This window comes from Agelaius tricolor, unplaced genomic scaffold, assembly GCF_023055355.1.
Source record: "Agelaius tricolor isolate 1412-34295 unplaced genomic scaffold, bAgeTri1.0.p SCAF_30, whole genome shotgun sequence".
Taxonomy (NCBI): Eukaryota; Metazoa; Chordata; class Aves; order Passeriformes; family Icteridae; genus Agelaius; species Agelaius tricolor.
In genome coordinates this window covers 5,359,238-5,372,579 of record NW_027269290.1, presented here as the reverse complement: position 1 = coordinate 5,372,579, position 13,342 = coordinate 5,359,238, and the positions used below count along the sequence as shown (strand labels likewise).

Here is a 13,342-nt window from a genome sequence, read left to right as displayed (position 1 = left end):
CCCCAATTTTGCCCCAGATCACAGAGTTCCTTCTGCCTCCTCCACACCTGGAGTGGGGAGAGGGTTGGACATGAGGGTGCCCTTGCTTTTTGGGGTCCCCACACTGCCCGTCGGGTCCCCACATTATTTGGGGTCGCACCCCCTGCTCTGCCCGTGGGGTCCTCCCACTGTTTGGGGTGCAAATGTTCTCTTGTCCTGGGGGGTCCCTAAACTTTCTGGGGGTGCATCCCCCCCACTCTTCCCAGGGGGTCCCCAAATTGCCTGGGGGTGTCCTTATCCTTTCTGGGGGTGCACCCACTGGATTGTCCAGTGTGTCCCCACCCTGTATGGGGATCCCCATATTGCCTAGGGGTGTCCCCATTCTTCTCGGAGGTGTCCCCATCCTGCCTGGTTGTCCCCATATTGCCTGGGAGTGTCCCCACTATTCCTGGAGGTGTCCCCACCCTGCCTGGGAGTCCCCATATTGCCTGGGGGTGTTCCCATTCTTCTCGGAGGTGTCCCCACCCTGCCTGGGGATCCCCATTTTCCCAGGGGTGTCCTCACCCTGCCTGGGGATCCCCATTTTCCCAGGGGTGTCCCCATTCTTCCCGGGGGTGTCCCCACCCTGCCTGGGGATCCCCATATTTCCTGGAGGTGTCCCCACATTGCCCAGGGCTGTCCCCACCCTTTCCAGACGTGCACCCCGCACTCTGCCCATGGGCTCCTGCCCCAGTTTGGGGTCCCCCCACCCCGCTGTCCCCCCTGGCCGTGCCCTTCACCCCGTTCCTTTCCCCGTCCCCCTTAAGCAGCCGTCGGGGCGTGCAGCCACCTTAAGGGAGCCCCTCCCCCGGCGGGCTGGGACAAGCCCTCCCCCTCCCTGTCCGCCGTCCCCTCCCTCGCCGGCCCGGCCCCGCACGGCCCCGCACGGCACGGGGGTTGCCATGACAAGCATTTTCTCCCGTTAGCTCCGGGACCGCTCCCCCTCCATCCCATGGCCAGTCGCGGGGGCTCCGCCGCCAGCCGGGCGCCGTGGGACCGGAGCCGGTGAGTGCGCGAGGGGACCCCGCCAGCGAGCGGGGTACGGGGGTCCCCAGGGGGGGTTGGAGGTGTTGGGGACACTGCGGGGACGCACGGGAGTGGCGCGGAGGGGACGCGGAGTGGGTTCTTTGTAGGAGCGGGGGGCGCGGGTGGGTGGGAGCATCGCTGTCCCCGCTGTGCCGGGCGGGTGGGGCGCGGGCAGCGGGGATTTCACCGCCCCGCTCCGTCCCAGTGCAGCAGGTGGGATGGGGGGGACTCGGCGTGGGGTCCTACATCACGGGGGGCTCGGTGTGGGATCCCCCCGACCCCAGCCCCACGTGGGAGAGGTGGGGTGGTGGGGTGACCGCGGTCCGGCCGCTCTGGGGCGTGGGCGGCTGCGGGGCGTGCAGCCCCCAAACATCTTGTGGGGGGCAAGCCCGGCAGCCCCCCGGTATTTGGGGTGGGGGAGGACGCTCCGGTCGGATCCTACAACTTGTTGCCCGCCCTTGAGGCGGCTGGCGGGGGGCGCGGGGGTTCCCGGTCGCGCGTGTTGCTGGATTTTTTGGGAGGCAGCGAGTTGTGGCATTGCGGGGAGGAGGAGGATGAGGATGATGGAGGAAGGAAGAGGCGGGGGAAGGGGAGGGGGGCTTGCGGCAGCCCAAGGACAGAGCGGGGAAGGTGCTGCGTGGGTGGGTTTGGGGTGGTTTTTCCCCACCTGTGGGGCAGAAAAGGGGGCTGCTCCCTGCCTGGAGTGGGGTGACTCGGGTGGGGGGCGGTGGGAAGGGTGGGATGCGGTGGGGAGGTGCGTGGGGGTTGCCCACGCCACGGCTGGGCACGTCCCCCTCCTGCCTGCACCAATCCAGCTGGGCAGAGCCACGGCTCTCAGAGAAAACAGGAGTGGGGAGGCGGAAAATAAATTAAAAAATAAATCAGGAAATCTATTGGAAGCCCCGCCAGGCTCTGGCCTCGTCCGCCTCCTCCTGCCTCTGCCCTCAGCGCTCTCCCTGCATCCCAGCCCCGGCTCCGGAGCCTCCGAGCATCCCTGGCCTGGCTCGGTGGGTCCGTGCCCCCCGTGGGCTGCCCGGCGGCGGGGGCGGGGGGGCTGTGCGGAGCTGGGTGGTCCCTCCCTGCTTCGCCAGAGGCGAGTGGAGATGTTGGGAGGGGAGGAGGGACAATAGGTTATTGTGCTCTTATCTCTGGAGACCTGAGCTTGGGTGGGGGTTTGCATTGCGAAGCTCAAACCAGTGCAGCCAGTTTCTGCCCGTGGCCGTGGACCGGCAGCCCTGGACGTGGGTGGACGGGCAGGAGCAGAGGGCAGCGACCTGGGGTGGAGGTGAGTGCTCGGAGCTCGCCATGGAGCACCCAGAGCCATCCTGGGGCCGGGGGGACCCCGAGCTGAGCCCCCCACCCCAAACCCCCCGGGGCTGCGTGGGCAAGGCAGGGGCTGCACCGCTGCCTGCGCCCTGCCTGGCTCCAGACACTGCCCTCAATCTTTCGCTTCTCTGAGCACTGAAACGCACCTAAATTATTAAATCATGAGCGAGAGAGGCTGACGCCCCCGCGCTCCGCCAGCCCCACCCCGCCGCGCCCCGGGGATCCCTCCCCAGCCCTGGGCTTCCCTCCCCGGCTGCCCGCTCAGGTGACCCCCCCGGAACCCTCCCCACGGGCTGCCTGGCGGCTCAGGGGGGCTGCAGGTGCCCCTCGGATCTGAGGGGTGCAGGACCCTTCCTCAGCGATGGGCGCTGGGGGGGCTTGGAGGCCAAATCGCTCCCTGTGACTCCCTGAGGCCGGGCTGGATCGCCTCGGGTGCGTGGATGGCCGTGGCACGGGCAAGGTGCCGGGATGGGGCAGGTGGAGCTGGGAAGCGCCCAGGGCAGGAGGCAGCGCTTCCCCATTCCTGCCCTGGCACCGCGCATTCCCCGCGGGCTCCGGCCCCGTCCCGCCCTGGCCGCCGGCGGGGCCGCGGCTGCCGCTCCCCGCCCGAGCCCCGGCTCCTTCCCCGCTTCCTTCCCGCCTGGAAAAGCGCTGGGAAGTGCTGCGAGCGCTGCAGGTAGAGAGGTTTGAGAGGGCGCAGGCTGTTGTTGGGTGTTGGTTTCTTTTCTTTTTTTTTTTTTTTTTTTTTTTTTCCGCTGGCGATGATGACGGAGGGAATTCCCTGCGCTGCCGGCTCGCCGCTCGCGTGCCGTGGGTCCGCATCTCTTCCCGGGGGAAATCTGTCGCTGTCACCCGAGCCTTGCGGGAGCCTCCGGAGCTGGGAGCCGCCGTGCCCGAGCCCCCGGGCAGAGGCCGGGCAGGGCGGGGGCAGCCGAAGGGTGGCACAGATCCTCGGGCAGGATGAGTAAGAGCAGGGAGGGACGGCTGCTCCTCTCCACTATTGTTTAGCAGTCGAAAGCGCCGGGGTGGAGCTGAGCCTGGAGTTTCCCCTTGTCCCCAAGCCCTGCGAGACGAGCCCGCTCCTTCCCCGCCCGCCCCTCGCCGGGGCCGGCGTTCTCCGCGCGTTCCCCGCTCCTCTCTCGGGTTATGTGTTGTTTTGGGGTTTTTTTCCCCCATTTTCCTGTTTCTCCTCCCTGCTAGGCCACGAGCGGAGTTTTCCCGCAGTGGCCACACGCGCCCGTTCCAGCCTGCGGGGATTTGGGGACCCAAATCCCTGCGGTGGGGAGGACTCGCAGCCGCCGCCCGTTTGCTGCTGCTGCTGCTCCCCGTGCAGGGCCCGGCGAAAAGGGCTGGCAGCTCTGGCTTCCTCCTCGCCCACGGCTCCTCCCCGCCGGGCACGGCTGCGCCCTGCTGGGAAAGGAGCCGGCGGAAAACCTGCGGTGAGAGCCCGGGGATTCCGCTGGGCTCCGGGAGCGGCTGGGCAGGGACAGCGAGCCCCGGATTGGAGGCGCGGGGTGAGCGTGGAAATGGGTGCGGGTCCTTTGGGAGGTGACCGATGGTCAGTGTGAACATGGCAATGGGGTGCAGGTCCTTTGGGAGGTGACCAATGGTCAGTGTGGCCGTGGAAATGGGTGTGGGTCCTTTGGGAAGTGACCAATGGTCAGTGTGAACATGGTGATGGGATGCAGGTCCTTTGGGAGGTGACCAGTGGTCAGTGTGGCTGTGGTGATGGATGGGAGGCAGATCCTTGGATGGGAAGTGACCAATGGTCAGTGTGAACATGGCAATGGGATGCAGGTCTTGGATGAGAAGTGACCCATGCTCCATATGGCCATGGCAATGGGAGGTGACCAGTGCTTGGTGTGGCCATGGCAATGGGAGGTGACCAGTGCTTGGTGTGGCCATGGCAATGGGAGGTGACCAGTGCTCGGTGTGACCATGGCAGTGGAAGTGACCAGTGCTCAGTGTGACCATGGTGATGGATGCAGGCCCTTTGATGGGAAGTGGCCACAAGTGGTGCCACTTCCCTGGTGTCCCCCATGTCCTGTGGCCTGCTGGGAACTCCCAGATCCAGGGGCGCTGCAGCATTCCCGGTAAGGAATGGCTGTTCTCACACACCAGAGGGGATCTGGTGTGCAGGGCTGGGAATTTGAACCCATCCCTGTCCCCCTCGTGTTGTGCTGGGTGGGAATAGGGATCTGATGGGTTGTGATGGGACTGGAGATGCTCCTGGGGGAAGCAGCTTTGATGGCAAAGGTGGCAGAGCTGTCCCCAACCTCCCTCCTCTCCACACTGGTGCAGGCAAAGGTGACCAGCTGGGGGACATGCAGGTGACAGGATCCTGCCCAGCCCAGTGATTTTCCAGTGGAAACCACTGGCTTTCCCAGTGACACTGGGACAGGGAATGTGTTTTGGGGTGCAGGGCCAGCCCTGGGGTCCCTGGGAGCAGTCGGGTGACAGCCACAATCCCTGTCACCTCCTACCAGCACCGAGGCCGAGCTAATGAACCCTGTGACTTTGATGTTTTAATTAGTTGCTTTTGGCTTTAATGCACGGGGATAATAGAGTTTCTATGGACCCTGCCCCTCTGCTGGATCATTAGGAAAAGGGAAAAAACACACAAGGTAAGCCTGGGTAGGGACAGGAGGGAAGCTGGAGCCCTGTGGAGTGCATGACACCCACTGGGGTGTCACCCACCCAGCTGGTGACTCTTTTAAACCGCTAATTAAGCACCTTAAATCCTGGGAGAGCTCTCTGTGAGTAAGAGCTGAGTTCAGAGTCCTCCTGCGTTTGTGAGCTTCTGGGAGGGGTCTCAGATTTGAACGTGGGAAGCTGATGCACAGCGAGGCCCCTGGAGTCAGGGACTGGGGTTGTGGGATTCCCTTTTGGGGCTGGGGGTGACCAGGCCGCTGTGGCCCAGGCTGGTGGTGAGGGACATGGGGACCCTGGTGGGGTGCTCCTGGGCTGAAAATCCTGGGATTTCTGGATCGTGGCATCAAGTCCTACATGGGGACCTAAATACGGACCAGGAGGGTGCAGGCTGGGGAGGGGACACACAGCTGTGACACCAGGAGCCCTCTGCCCAAATCCTGCAGCTTCAGAGCAAATGGGATCCATCGTCCATTGTGGGATTGATCATCATGGGATCGATCATCCATTGTGGGATTGATCATCATGGGATCGATCATCCATTGTGGGATTGATCATCATGGGATCGATCATCCATTGTGGGATTGATCATCATGGGATCGATCATCCATTGCCCAGTGCCAATGGGAGCGCTCCTGGCTTCAGGAATTCCTCCCTTCCCTGCAGCACAGGGGCTGTGGCAGCCCCTGGGGCCACACCAGTGCCACATGCGGGGACTGGGCCACACCAGTGCCACACTGCAAGGACCAGGCCTGTCCCCTGCCACCCCCGCCCACTGCGGCCACCCGGGGCCAGGCCCTGGCGTGTCCCCAGCGGGGGGAACTCCTGGCCAGGGCAGCAGCAGCCAAGGGGAAGCTTCGGCCAAGTGTCGGCGTTTTGTGCTGACGGGGAAACTTTTCCTTCGACGCTTCCACGGCAGGGATGAGTCGGCAGCTGGGCTGAGCCGAGCGGGGCGCCGGGGGCGAGGAGCGGCCCCGATTTTGCCATTCCGTGCCGTATCCCCGTGTTTTGGCGCCGCCGAGGCAGCCGTGGGCTGCGGGAAGGAGCAGCGAGCTGTGCCTGGGCAGAGCGCGGCGCGTAGGAGTCCCCACCCGGAAGAGTTTGTCCGGCGGGGCCGGGGAGGGAGGAATCCGATCCCTCCTTTTCCCAGGCTGGGATCCCAGCGCGCTTGGCTCTCCGTGGCCTTGGCCGGCTCCCCGCTGCCGAACCCCCCTCAGCGTGGGTCTGGCCCCTCGCTCATCCCGCCGGGTCGGGAAGGGTCCCGCAGCAGCGATTCCCGACATCTCCTCTTTGTCTGCGGCTCGGAAAGGTCAGCCCTGCCTCGCTCCGTTAAGGAGCTGTAAATAATCCCGCTCCTTGTGCCGCGGGGCCGGCTCCAGGGCTGAGCCCAGCATCCTCCTCCTCCTGCCCGGGCCCAGGAGCCGTGCCAGGGGAGGTGATGCCAGCCCGGGGGGGACGCAGCGCTGCAGAGCCGGGGGGCAGCGGGGTGCGGGCGGCCCGGGGGGGACAGCGGCGTGTCCCATGCCAAGGGCAAGAGTCGGGATGGCTGCTCCCGGCTCCTGCCTTCTCCAGGCTAAAAATAAGCCGCTGGCCCTCACCGTGCTGCCTCTGCTCGGTCTGGGGGGGCTGGCGGTGGGCAGGGGGTGAATCCGGGCTCCGGGGGGACCGAGGGGCAGCGCAGCCCTGTGGGGCGGTGGCGGGGCCTGCGTGGGGTTGGAAGTGACCTTTGCTCTTTGAGCATCGGGGTCGGTGATCGGATTTTCAGGTCCGGGCTCGGATTTCGGGCAGAAGGTGTCTGATTTTCGGCGCCGTTTCTCGAGATGCTAATTAAGGACCCTGCTGCAGCAGCTGGAGCTTTACTGTCCCTTCGCCACCCCTCGCTCGGCCGGGAGGTGCCCGTGGCCCCTGGAATGCCCCGTGGCCCCTGAAATGCCCTCGGCTTTTCGCTTCTCGCCTTTTGTTCCTGCTTGGGACTGCCGATGCCTCGCCTCTCAGGGGCTCCAGCTTTTCCATAGCTTAGTGGCGTGGCCCTCGCGGCGTTCCAGCTCCTCGCCTCCCTTCCCACCTTCTCACCAGCTTCTTAAAAATAACCCTGTGTTGCTGGAGCGCTGCTGGGGGCACAGCCCAGGATGCGGTGGCAAAGCTGCTTTCCCACTCCTGCCATTCCACAGGCAGCCCAGGGACACCGGGATGAGCCAGGAGATGGCTCAGTCCTCCAGCAGTCCCCTCTCATCCTTGCTCTGTCGAAGCCTCCTGATTTTGGGATGATCCCCGGGCAGGTGGGACGGCTCCGAGCGGGATCTGCCGGCTGTGGGATTCTCACGGCACCTGCAGAGCTGAGCCCGGCTGCGTCCCAGCCCCGGCGTGACAGATCGCTGCAGCTGGCAGCCGAGAGCTTCCTGGAGATTCCTGCTCCAGAGGGGCTTCCTGACGGAGCCGGGCACGTGGCTGTGCCAGCAGCAGGGATCTGGCACGGCCTCGGTGATGGGGACACGCCTGGGGCTGACCCGGGCTGGGAGGGAGCTCGTGCTCTGGCGTGAACCTGAGTTAAACATTATTCCTGCCTCTGGAGCAGGGAGGGATTAGTGCAAGGAGGGAGAGCTCGGTGCAAGGAGGGGGAGTGCAGGGAAATGAGGGCAGCCTGGATTTGTGGCCGTGCTGGCAGCTGGGAATGCCAGGCTGGCGCTGGAGGAACCTCAGGATGGCCGGAGCAAGGCTGGAAGGGGTCACAGTGTGGGTGACAGCCTCTGGAACAGCGGGAATGACAACCAGGATTCAAGGCCTGGCTGCCTTCACCCAGGGCTGAATCAGCTGCAGGGAGCCAGGATCACAGACTTGGCTGGGCTAGGAGAAGCTGGGAAGCGTGGCTGGGATCTTTCCTGGGTGTCCCTCTCTGCAGACGTGGCTCTGAGTCACCACATCCTGCCTGGGAAAGTTTTGGGTCCCCACACTTTGATCGGAGCAGCCGGGCAGGGCTCTGGGATGGGCCTCAGAGGGTCCTGCTGGATTCCCTGGCAGAGCCAGGCCATCCCTAGGGACAAACCTGTGGGGCTGGGGGCCACAAACCCCCGTGTGCAGGCTGGAGCTGGGAGAGGGTGAAGCTCCACATCCTGCATTTTCCAGTGTGACTGGTGCTGGCTATTTTTAGTTGTCCAAATTAAGCTCGCCTTAAATGCTGTCTTTTGAGGTTTCTTTGAGGGAGGAGGCCTGGAGTGGTGTTATTTCCCAAGTGACTGATTGCTCTCCAATCTGACCCCAACTGGACTGGCCAAAAAAACGAAAGGAAGGAGCAAAGCTGTGGCTGGGAAGTGTCTCCTCTCCGCAGAGCTGTGCCTGAGGGTGTTTCCTGAGTCAGCAAGAGATTTCCCGGGGGAAGGAGAAAGTAAACAGCATCCCCATGGGGAAATCCAGCTGGAAAACCTCATCCTGCTACCTGCTCTGGCATCCCCAGGGTGTGCTGTGCCCCTGGGAGCCGGCCTGGCTGTTCCACGGGGTGTTAAATCCACCTCAGGGACATTTTGGATTTATTGGAGAGTGCTGGGTGCTGGTTGGGGCTCCAGGAGGAGGTGGAAAAGGCTGGAACCACGGGCAGAGTGCGGAGATGCTGCTCCCTGTTTTGGGGGAAGCTCATCCAGAGGGGGCTGTCCTGCTATCCATGGATTCTCCAGAATGGCTACAGCCCATCCCATGGGCTCAAAACCCATCCATGCCGTGCTCCAGCTCCGTATCCACCACTGGATTCTGTTGTGCCAGCTCCTGACCTTTCATCCCTTGGACCTGGGGGGGTCTGGGACCTGGCTCGGATCTGTCCCCTCTGGGGGTGATCCTTTAGGAATAGGGTCGTTGGGAAGGGATCCAGGAAAAGCCAGCAGGGAGCAGAGGATCCCTTGTGCCTTTCATCCCTCCCCATTCCCCGCTTCCCTTCTTGGCACCGTTTTCCCACCTCTCCCCATCCCTGGATGTGCTCTGTGCCTGTCTCACCTCACTGGGCACCTGCTGGAGCATCCCCCACCCAGAGCTGGCTGCAGGAATGGCCTTTCCTTGCCCAGCTTCCCCTCCCTCCCTCCCTCCCTCAGCAGCAGCAGCAGCAGCAGCCGGGCGTTTCCGTGCAGGTCAGCAGCCAGGGGATCCTCCGGCTCCTGCAGTCGGACGTGAAGTGCATGGAATCCCGGGAAGCTGCTGCAGATGGAGTTTCTGCAGCGCCGGGGGGACAGGGCCCTGCGGCCCCAGGGGCTGGAGTGAGGAGCTGGAAGTGTTTCCTGGCGTTCCCTGGTGCTTCCAGGCTCGGGACTGTCCCTTTTCCCTCTGGAGAGGACAATGAGGGAGCCTCCCTTCCTCCTCCCACTCCCCCGGACGCAGCTGCCTGCACGGCCCGGCCTTGTTGTGTCTCAGTCCCTGGGACCTGGCTGGGATCTGTCCCCTCTCGGGGTGATCCTTTGGGAACAGGGTCGCTGGGAAGGGATCCAGGAAAAGCCAGCAGGGAGCAGAGGGATTTTCCCAAATCTCAGCCTCCTCACCCAAACCAGCCTCCTCTCGAGTGTGGGAGCAGCCAAGGTGGTGCTGGGGGACCCCAAACAATTCTGAGGGATCCCAAACAATTCTGAGGGATCCCAAACAATGCTGGGGAATCTCAAACAATGCTGGGGGACCCCAGACAGTTCTGAGGGATCCTAAAAGTTCTGGGGGATCCCAAACAGTTCTGGGGCATCCCAAACAGTGCTGGACAACCCCAATCCGAGCTCCCATCCTTTATTCCCACTCTCCTCTTTATTCCAGGAGCAAACCCCCCTGCCCAGCCCCTTGCCTGGGCTCTGTGGGAGGTGATGGAGAGGATGAGGAAGGCCCCTGATACTGCAGAGAAAATGCTGGGAAAGGGAAGAGGAAACAAAGCCTTGGGAATGGAGGGGATTCCGGCAGGCAGAGCAATCCCGGGCGGGACAGCTGGGCTGGAGGGGAATCCTGCCCGTGGGTTTGGCATTTTTCCATTGGGATGGGGAGTGGAAATCACACCCTGAGCCACGGGTGTGTGTGTGTGTCTGTGCTGGGCGCCCGTGGCTGGGGAGATCCCTCACTGTGTTCCCACAGATCCCTCGCTGCATTCCTGGGGTCCCTCACTGTATTTTCATGGATCCCTTGCTGTACTCCCATGGATCCCTCACTGTGTTCCTGGGATCCCTCACTATGTTCCCACAGATCTCTCGCTGAATCCTGTGGATCCCTTGCTGCATTCCCAGGATCCCTTGCTGTACTCCCATGGATCCCTCTCTGTATCCCACAAATCCCTCACTGTATTCCTGCGGATCCCTCCTTGTATCCCCATAGATCCCTTGCTGTATTCCCATGGATCTCTTGCTGTATTTCTGGGATCCCTTGCTGTATCCCACAGATCCCTCATTCTATTCCTGGGATCCCTCACTGTATCCCATGGATCCCTCACTCTATTCCCGGGATCCCTCATTATATTCCCACAGATCCCTCACTATATTCCCACAGATCCCTCACTCCATTCCCACAGATCCCTCACTCCATTCCCACGGATCCCTCACTCTATTCCCAGGATCCATCTCTCCCTTGGCTCCGTGGCCGCTCGGTGCCAGCTCGGTGCCCCTAACACCGGGATTTCCCCACTAATCTGGGCCCTATCGCTGCTAAAGCCGCAATTATCCCGGGATTAGCGCTGGTGCTTAGAGCCCCACCTGGGGCAGGGCCTGGCCGTGCCAGAGCCTCCCACAGCCCCAGCTCCAGCCAGGACACAGGGGCTGGTGGCCCCTGTCACCTCGGGTGACCCCAGGGCTGCTTTGTTTGGAGGCTGGGCAGAGGCTGCGGGGTTTTGTGGGAGCTGTTTGGGGTGTGAGCCCCCCCAGCAGCACCGTCCCTGTTGTGTCTGAGGTTGAGCTCATCCTAGCAAGGCCAGGCTGGGCTTGGAGCGCCCTGGGATAGTGGGAGGTGTCCCTGCCCATGGAATGGGATGAGCTTTAAGGTCTCTTCCACCCCAAACCATCTGGGATTGCATCCCAGCATCACTGCAGGTGGTTTTTTTTGGGGGAGCTGGGATTTATGGCGAAGCCTGGCTTTAGGGCCATGGAAGGCCCCAATCTCTCCTTGCAGGGACGTCATGCGTCTGTCTGAGGGAAGGGCTGTCCCAGTTTGCCGGGGTTACTGGTGCAGCTGGGAGGTGCTGGGAGGAGGGAACACGTGGGGTTGGATGTGGCATAAACAGGATGGCAGGTCAGGGCTGCAGGGCGGGGATAGGGCTGGGAATGCCAGGGCTGGGAATGACAGGGTTGGGAATGACTGACAGGGCTGGGAATGATGGGGTTGGGAATGTCAGGGTTGGGAATGATTGACAGGGCTGGGAATGACGGGGTTGGGAATGATTGACGGGGCTGGGAATGTCAGGGTTGGGAATGTCAGGGTTGGGAATGATTGACAGGGCTGGGAATGTCAGGGCTGGGAATGACAAGGCTGGGAATTTCAGGGTTGGGAACAACTGACAGGGCTGGGAATGTCAGGGTTGGGAATGACATGGTTGGGACTGTTGGGGTTGGTAATGTCAGGGTTGGGAATGTCATGGCTGGGAATGTCAGGGCTGGGAATGTCAGGGCTGGGAATGACTGACAGGGCTGGGAATGACAAGGCTGGGAATTTCAGGGTTGGGAACAACTGACAGGGCTGGGAATGTCAGGGTTGGGAATGTCAAAGTTGGGAATGTCAGGGTTAGGAATGACTGACAGGGCTGGGAATGACCCCCCAAACTCCGCAGCTCCAGACTGGGGTGACTGCAGGGTGGCAGCAGGACAAAGTGCAATTTTAGGGAGCAAAGAGCCCCATCCAGTTGGAATCATCGCCCATGATGATGATGATGATGATGATGATGGTGGTGGTGTTGGTGGTGGTGCCTCTCCCCAGCTCGTATAATCAGCACTTAATTAAAGCCCGCTAACGGTTTTTAATTGCTCTGACTCCCCCCGAACCGGGAGTGTGGTGCCTGCTCTGGGTTAGGGCAGTGCCTGGCGCTGGTGGGAAGCACAGCTCGAACAAAGCTCCTCTCAAAAGCACATCCAGGCTTTTTCCAAGGTTTTTTCCATCCCTCAGAGACAGTTCCTCCAAAACACCCGTGGGGTTCGGCCGGGCTGGGGTGTTGGGGTGGGACCCCGTGGGTCCCCCCCTTTGCCGGGGGGTGCTCAGGGTGGGTGCCCAGCGTGGCGCCCCTTCCCTCCCCGCCTCTCCCACCCACCCTGGGTCCCTCACGGTGCCTCCCGGCATTTCCCACCCCCAGCCCCTTCCCGCACGCTTAGATCCCCTTTCCTATTTATTTTCCAAGCTGATTCCTGCTGTTTGCTCAAATCCTCGCTTCTCCCACCTCGGGGGGCCGGGCAAGGAGGACCCAGGGAGGCTCCCGGGGGTGGCTGTGCCCCCTCCCAGCCCACCCCAGCTCAGAGGAGCTTTCCCTCCCCTTGCCCTGCCCCTCCCCATGCTCTCCTGGCCCATCTGGCTCTCCCCTCCTATTTCTCCATATTTTCCAAGCTCTGATTTGCCTCTCCCGCCTGTTTTTTTTTTTTCCTTTCCTTTCCTTTTCTTTCTTTTTTTTTATTTTGTTTCCCCGATCTCCACACCACCACCACCACCACAGAACTTTTTTTTTTTTTTTTTTCCCCCCTTACTGGGCTCGGGGTCTGCATTTAGGATTTTGAGGATGGGGGTTCTTTTCTCCGGGATAAATATCGCCTTCCTCTGCTCGCCTGGCTCCCTTTAATTAGACTTCTTACTGCATGGAACAGTTCGCAGTTATATATGGAAAACAGCCCACACTTTCCCAGGAGCGGGGCATGTTGGGAAGGGAAACGGGAGCAGCCGGCGCGCTCTTCCCTGGGAGCCGCGTGTGTTTTTCCTATCGCTTTTCCCGACTTTATTTTTTTTAACCCTTTGCAGCAGCAAAAAGCGTTCGCAGCTTTTTTTTTTTTTTTTTCTAAATTTAATTTTATTTTTTTTTGTACCTTTCTCCCGTCCTTTGTTGCTGGTTTTGTCCCTTAGAAAATCCCTGCTGGGCTCGGGGGATTTATTTTTTTTTTTTTTTTTTTTGATGGGAAAATATGGATTTAGGGCTGGATGTGAGTGTGGGGAGAGGGATCTGAGCTAGCCGGGCTGGCAGGAGTTACAGGGTGGCCAGCAGGGATGTGATCCAGAGCGGGAATTCTCGGCGCTGGGAGCAGGGACACCCATCCCGGCTCACGTGGTGGCGGTGGCAGGAGGGGCATTGCTGTCCCCAGCCCTTCCCCGTGTCCCCAGGGCTGCTGCCACCCTTGGGAGCTGAGTGCTGGAG

The 13,342-nt window shown here is 61.9% G+C and overlaps 1 protein-coding gene across 4 annotated transcripts in view; it reads left to right on the top strand.

Annotated features, from left to right (window-relative positions):
- The first annotated feature begins 860 nt into the window (after window positions 1–860).
- Window positions 861–13,342, top strand: part of ATP2B4 (ATPase plasma membrane Ca2+ transporting 4) — a 60,661-nt gene continuing 48,179 nt past the window's right edge. Inside the window, exon 1 of one of the 4 annotated variants that reach the window (XM_071449993.1) lies at window positions 861–1,023. The gene's annotated coding sequence lies outside the window, so the exon portion shown is untranslated. Of the gene's footprint in view, window positions 1,024–1,932; window positions 2,052–2,310; window positions 2,330–13,342 lie in introns of those variants that run through there. The other 3 variants (XM_071449987.1, XM_071449989.1, XM_071449992.1) reach the window with 3 other exon arrangements.